This window comes from Neopsephotus bourkii, unplaced genomic scaffold, assembly GCF_033783945.1.
Source record: "Neopsephotus bourkii isolate Nb327-2 ecotype Australia unplaced genomic scaffold, CSIRO-AGI_Nbou_v1 NB_498, whole genome shotgun sequence".
NCBI classification, from domain to species: domain Eukaryota; kingdom Metazoa; phylum Chordata; class Aves; order Psittaciformes; family Psittacidae; genus Neopsephotus; species Neopsephotus bourkii.
The window spans coordinates 7,299-14,832 of NW_026900999.1; the positions used below are offsets into that span (position 1 = coordinate 7,299).

Consider the following 7,534-nt stretch of genomic DNA (forward strand, 5'->3'; position numbering starts at 1 on the left):
TTTGCTTCCATTTTCTTCATCCCACAGAGTTCCAGAGCATCCCATAGGGATTCAAGTCCTCCCAAGCCCATCAGACCCCCCCCTCCATCTCCCCATGGAACCCCCCATGGAACCCCCCATGTCCTCCCCCCCATGGAACCTTCCTCTCTATGACATCAGCCCCAGCACCAAGGGACCTGCATCCAGCACCCATAACCCTAGGGCAGTTGCGCTTTGGGTGCAGTGGTGGCAGCAGCTCCTTGGTGGCAGCAGCTCCTTGGTGGCAGCAGCTCCTTGGTGGCAGCATCTTAGTGTCACCCTCAGTGCTGGTGTCACCTCCTTGGTGTCACCCTCAGTGCTGGTGTCACCTCCTTGGTGTCACCCTCAGTGCTGGTGTCACCTCCTTGGTGTCACCCTCAGCGGTGATGGCAGCAATGGCTTTGCTCCATGTCCTCATCGTGCTGTCATTGCCCTGGCTGGTGCACGGCTCCTGGGACAGCTGTGGGTGAGTGGCACCAGGCTCTGGGTATTCCACAGGGAGGTGCTGCTGCTCCCAACCATGGTCACTCCAGTGGGGTGGCGGGACTGGGAGAACCCCGCTTCTTCGCCATCACCTCATGCGGTGGCACAGCCTAGCTATGGGGCACCCCATAGGGTCCCTTGTCCCTCAGCACCCTAGGGGGTTGGATGATGCTCATCTTTGGGACACACCATAGGGTCCCTTGTCCCTGCAGCACCCTGTGGGGTGGGACGATGCTCGCCCTTCATCCCTAACCATCCAGTGTTGGGCTTCTGCTTCCAGAGGGACCTGCGGTACCCGTCCCATGGCTGATTACCACGGGATGTCGCGCATTGTCGGAGGCGTGGACGCACAGCAGGGCGCCTGGCCATGGATGGTCAGCATCCAGTTCCCCACTGCCAACGGCTTCTCGCACATCTGCGGGGGGCCCCCATCACCCCCCAATGGGTCCTCACGGCTGCTCACTTCTTCGTCGGGCAAAAGTAAGGGGGAGAAGGGATTCCAGCCATAGGGAATAGGCAAGGAGTAGCTCCCATCCCGTCTCCTTCCCCATCCTGGATGCACTGGGAAGAGCACTCAGGAGAAGGCTGCTTCCAGCTTGACATCCCTTGAGCCTAAGGCTTGCTGGGGCAGCGCTTTCCTTTGGGAAGCAGAAGCAATGTGGCTCCTTCCAACCCCTCTTCTCCATAGAATGGATTAGAATGGAATGGGAGGGGATGGAACGGAACGGGATTGAATGGGATGGGATGGAATGGATCATGGGATGGGTTGGGTGGCAAAGGAGCTTGGGATCATCCAGTTTCAAGCCCTTGCCATGGGCAGAGATGCCTTCCATAGAGAAGCTTGCTCCAAGTTGGCCTTGAGCGCTGTCAGGGATGGAGCATCCAAACCTTCTCCATCCATCCCATCCCATCACCCCAGCACCCTCATAGGGAATCCATTCCTATCTCCAACCTGCAATTCCCAGTCGGAACCCATCACCCCTTGTCCTATGGCTCCAATCCCTGCTCTTCCACTCCCTCCCAGCTTCACCACGGATTGGTACGTGATGGTCAGAATCACGGACCTGGCTTGGGCCAATTCAGAGACCCAGAAACGTTGGATGAGGAAGGTCGTGGTCCATGAGTATTACACCAAGGCCTCCAACGGCTTCGACATCACCTTGGTGGAGCTGGACCAGCCGGTGCAGTGCGGGTACCACGTGCAGCTCTCCTGTGTGCCCGATGTGACGCTCAGGGTATCCCAGCTCTCTGAGTGCTTCATCAGCGGATGGGGCGCGAGGGAAGCCAGAAGTGAGTGCCCGACGGCCCCGTTGGCCTTGGATTGCCGGGTCATGGATTCACGGAATGGGATGAAAGGGAGGGTAAAGCTCATCCAGGTCTATTGGAGGTTGCTCTGACTGGGGATGGAGCATCCCAACCTTCTCCATCCAACCCATCCCAGTCTCCCACCACTTCCATCTCTCCAACCTGAGCATCCCTGTTTGAGTTGAAACCCATCACCCCTTGTCCCATCGCTGAAGGTCCCTCCATGTCCTCCTTATGTTGAGGATGCAGCATCAGCAAAGGGGATGCAGCCCAGGCCATGGGGGAGGTGTTTATGGCTCCCATGGAGCTTCTGAGCCCCAAATACCCCCAAATCCACCTCTTCTACCCCCAGTCCTCACCCCCTTTGTGTTCTCACAGCGGGGGCATCATCCCCATCTGCCCTGCAGGAGGCCAAGGTCCGCCTCATCGATGTCCAGCTCTGCAACAGCAGCCTGTGGTACCGAGGGGCCATCAAGAGCCACAGCCTCTGTGCTGGGTACCCCCAGGGTGGCATCGACACCTGCCAGGTAGGGATGTGCCACTGGGTCTTTCTTCTTCTCTGCCATCTGCAGGGCCTTGCTCTGCATCCCCCTTTATCCCAGCTTTGGAAGCGCATCCAGCTCCTTGTCCATCCCCTTACCTCCAACCCAAACTCCCCTGTTCCTGTTGGAACCCATCACTCCTAGTCTTACGGCTCCAATCCATGCTGAAGGTTGCTCTTCACACACAAATGATGAAGGAGAACCCTTCTACCCCCATGGGGTGACAGCGCTGGTCCCCTCTGGCATTGCCATGGCGACCCATGCCCATCTTCATCCTCTCCCGTTCTCCTCCATAGGGTGACAGTGGCAGTCCATTCTGGTGTTGCCATGGCCGCCCATGCCCATCCTCATCCCCTCTCTGATTCTCCTCCATAGGGTGACAGCGGCGGTCCCCTCATGTGCCAGGACACCCATGCCAACTTCTTCTGGGTTGTGGGGCTGACGAGCTGGGGCCGCGGCTGTGCCAGGGCCAAGCAACCGGGGGTCTACACCTCGATGCGGCACTTCCATGACTGGATCCTCTACCAGCTGGGGATGTTCCACTCCACGGGAGCCTCCTCAACGCCCCCGACATGGAGCCACCAGTATGGCTCCCATGCTCCCATCCAGCAGACAATGCCGGCTCCAACGGCCTCCAGCATCAGTGCCATCTGCTCCTTCCCACACCGAGTGGTGAGGGAATTCATCAGTCAGGTGCAGGAGCTGCTGCAGGCTCTAAGGGGGAAGAAGACTTGAGGAGCGGCATCGCTTGAAGCTGGCTTGAGCTTCACTAAAGTTGCCTTATTTTCCCATAGAGAAGATGCTTTGCCTGCCCGTCTCCTGGTCCATGGGGAGGGATGGGAATGAGGGATGGAGGGCAGGGAACAGTGGGAAGCGGGAGCTGGAATCAACCAGGTTGGGAAAGACCTTCAGGAGCATCAAGTCCAATATTGCCCCACCATTAAAGCATGGCATAAAGAGGGAGGGGGGACAGCTTCCATTAGAGCAGGTTGCTCCAAGCCCCATCCATCCTTCTCCATCCAAGCCATCTCAGTGTCCCAGCACCCTCACTTCCTTACCTCCAACCTAAACTTCCCTGTTCCAGTTGGAACCCATCGATTCGTACTCCAATTTGAAGCTCCAATCCATGCTGAAGCCTCCCCTCCACACCCAAATAATGAAGGAGAACCCAAACTTCCATGGTTCTGCTCCATCTCTGCATCCAGCTGGAGCATCCCACTTCATGCCTGCATCCAGCTGGAGCATCCCGCTTCCAGGCTTTGGATCTTCCCTTAGGACCTCACAAGCTTCAAGGCTGTATCCATCCCAGCACCAAGCACCCGTCCCAGCTCCCAACACCCATCCCAGCACCCTTTGGACCTCTCCCAAATGCCAGCACTGGGGTCCCCAGTGCCAGGAGCAGGGACTGGGGCCAGGGCTCACCCTTGTCCATCTGGCTGGGTCCCCATTCACCCCTCATCCCATTAAGATCCCATGAAGATCCCATTAGGATCCCATTAAGATCCCATTAAGTCTCCATTAGGATCCCATTAGGACTCCATTATTATCCCATTAATATGTCTTTAGGACCCGATTAATATCCGACTAGGACCCCATTAATATCCCATTAGAATCCATTAAGGCCCCATTAAGATACCATTAGGATCCCTTTAGGACCCTATTAAGATCCCATTAAGATCCTGTCGTGGTTTAAACCCAGCCATGCAGCTCCTTCATTCACTCCCCCCCTTCCTCCCTCCCCCTACTCCCAGAGGGACGGAGGGGTGAATCGAAAAGAATGCAACTCCCCCCGGTTGAGGTAAGAACAGTTTGGTAACTAAGGTATAACACAAATCACTGCTGCTACACCAATAGTAGCAATGATAAAGGAAATAACAAGGGAAGAAAGTACAACACCTCACCACCCGCCGACGGATAACTCACCACCCCAGCCTGACCAAACACCGACTGATACCCAGTCCAAACCTGCAGTCCTCGCCCTTCCGGATAACTCCCTGTTACATCCCGGGCATGACGTGCTGTGGTATGGAATACTTCTTTGGTCAGTTTGGGTCAGGTGTCCTGTCTCTGCTTCCTCCCAGCTTCCCTCCTCCCTGGCAGAGCATGAGGCTCACAAAGTCCTTGGGCAGACCAAACATTAGAGCAGTAACTAAGAACATCGGTGCTATCAGCACTGTTCCCAGGCTGAGAGTCAAAAACACAGCACTGCACCAGCTACCAAGAAGGAGAAAAAAGTGACTGCTACTGCTAAACCCAGGATACATGCCGCGCTTGTGGGATGCTCTGAACACCTATGGGATGCTCTGCTTGTGGAATGACCTGAATCCCTGTGGAATGCTCCAGAGCCCTATGGGATGCTCTGAACCCCTACGGGACGCTCTGCTTGTGAGATGCTGTGAATCCCTATGGGATGAGATGCCCCATGACAGGGAGGGAGGCACTGGTAGTGGTGGGGCCAGGCAGAGGAGTACCAGAGCATCTCCGGGGTAAGGGGGTGTGGAGACAGTGTTCTCACCAGGGAATCTATATTTGGTACATAAACTCTGAATAATCTGGAAAGATACAGCAAGGCCATGAGAGGCCCGAGGAAGCTTAAGCAAGCAAGATGAGAAGAAGATGGAATTCAGTGAGTTAATGAGAACTGTGGGCTGTTGGCAAGCTTTCAAGGTCAAGTTCTCACACCTGTACTTAACCAATTATGTGTTAGTCACTAAGGGTCTTCAAGACATGCATCCAATCATCATATGCCAAATCACTGTAAGTGCCTGTAAGAAATGGTATATAAGGAGTCAAAGCTTTGTAATAAATTGGCAATCGCTGATCACATTGATTGTCTCTGCGTTGTCCGTGACTCCCGCGTTGGCAGGGGTGGGGGGAGCGAGTTATCGGTCGGCTGGTGCTGAGGTGTTGTATTCTCTTCCCTTGTTATTTCCTTTATCATTACTATTATTGGTGGTAGCAGCAGTGATTTGTGTTATATCTTAGTTACTAAACTGTTCTTATCTCAACCCGTGGGAGTTGCATTCTTTTCGATTCTCCTCTCCGTCCCTCTGGGAGTAGGGGGAAGGCAAGAAAGGGGGGAGTGAGTGAACAAGCTGCCTGACTGGGTTTAAACCACAACAAGTACCTATTAGAAGCTGGCAACCATATTCACTTTATGCTAATTCCATGAAATTAATTCATTTTTATTCCCTTTCTTCCAATAAAACTGCTCAGAAGAATGACTCACATCTAAGCATACTAACCTAGAATCCTTCAATTTCCATATATGCAAAGGAACCAATGTCATTACTAAGCTCTTCAAGGAAAATTGCCCCAGGCTGGTCTGTCGTATCATAAATTCTATCTAGACTTATATAGAGGTAGGCAACAAAGGGTTTTATGGTTGATATCTGCAGTTTTCACTGCTGCATTTTCCTCCTGTCCACTGCCACTTCCAGAAAATCTGATTTGAGGACACAAAGCAAAAGATGACCAGGCAAGAGACAGAATGGCCAGTACAGGCCTGCAGCAAAATAATGAAATGAATGTGATTTTGGATGCACACCAAGTTCTTTAGATGCTAAATAATGCAGTTCAACCAAGAAACACAAGGTCCCTTTCACTTTTATTGTTTTCCTGCTTTGCAGTCTAAATTCAGCTGGTGTGAATGCAGTAACATGGGCAGGCTTCGCTTGACAGGGGAGTGCCCTAGCTCACAACAACGAATGCATTATGCATAGCTTCACCGCTGTTCACCTGAATAGTTACATTACAGTAAGACTAGGTGCCTCTACCTACAGTGCTGCTGGCACACAGCTGTGTGCAAATGCAGTTTAAGCTATTTCAGCCACACTGAAGCAGAAGGGTAGGTTCTGGTAGGTGTTCCAGCCTGTTAATCTCCCCATTTGCCACGAATGAACAGGTTGACTGGTAGCAAATATAAAGGCTGAGTTGAAGACGTATTTTAACTCCATAAACAAAGTCAAATGGAAGCTTTAGGAAAATCTAACCGAGTCAATCTACATAAAAAAAGAACAGCATCTTTTTAGGCTTTAGTATCTCTGCTTAACACGAAAGGAGTGCTTGGCTCGCAGCCTGCACAAGTGTCTTTCCCAGGATTTCTGCTCTAAGAGCTTCAAACCAGAAGTGCTGTCATGAAAAACACTTTTCTTACTCAGCAGACCAAAGTGGAATACAAAGTACAGAGCTCAGCTTCATCAGTCATCATTGTGCCCATGCTATTAATTAAAATAAAGCAGCAATAATGCTAGGAAAAATGCAATCCCAGATCCATCTTTTTCTTTCTAAGACAGCTGAGGACTGTGTGAGAAAGTACAACCTGAGCAAGCTGAAGTTAAACTAGTAAATGTCAGAAGGAATGCGCAGTAAAAGTATTTCAGAGTCGGAACTGAATGCAACAAAGACCTGAAACTAAAGATAGTGGAAAAGATCACTTCTTTGGGATTTTTGTTCTGGCTTGGTTTTGGTAGGGTTTTCTGTTGCTGGTTTGGTTGTTCATTGGTTCTTTTTTTTTTTTTTTTTACCGGAGGTATATGCAAATTTACTACTGGGGGAATGGATCCCTGTTCAAACAGATAACCAATATACGACTAATATCAGAAAAATAAGAAAAGTCCTTAATACAGGAAGATGAATTGCGGAGTTAAATGATGGTATGCTGCAGGCAGGGATTACCGGTCACACGGTACGCAGAAACAAACTTGCGCCATGCAGTGAAACATATAACATGATTCGTAGGCTGGTGTCAAATGTCACCATGTCTTTCAGATAGTAGTGTATGACAGCACCAAGGACTCAATTATGATTTGCTTAGCTGTAAAACCAACCAATTGAAAACCAATCTGAACAAAAACCAAAGCAAAATAAATGCCTTTTGTTTGTAAAAAAACCAATCAATCAACAGGTGAGAAAACAGAACAGGAAAAAACATTGCACTGTCTCAGAATAATATAATAATAACAAAAATCAGAAACTCTAGATGTCACTAAATGCAAGGAAGCTTGAGAGCCATACTCATAACTAGAAACCTTATCTGTCTGCACCTACAACATTTTGAATGAAAGACTGGCTGCAGGACCATAGAAAAGGTTTGCTAAGGTGGACGCTCCTCAAGCGTTACACACTATTTTTGACAGTCAAAGAAGCCAACATTTTCCCAAAGCTCTGTGGATCAAGTTTGAATT

The 7,534-nt window shown here is 50.8% G+C and overlaps 1 pseudogene; it reads left to right on the forward strand.

The window, feature by feature from the left end:
* The first annotated feature begins 404 nt into the window (after nucleotides 1–404).
* LOC133210752 (acrosin-like) lies at nucleotides 405–3,083 on the forward strand (annotated as a pseudogene).
* Nucleotides 3,084–7,534: the final 4,451 nt, after the last annotated feature.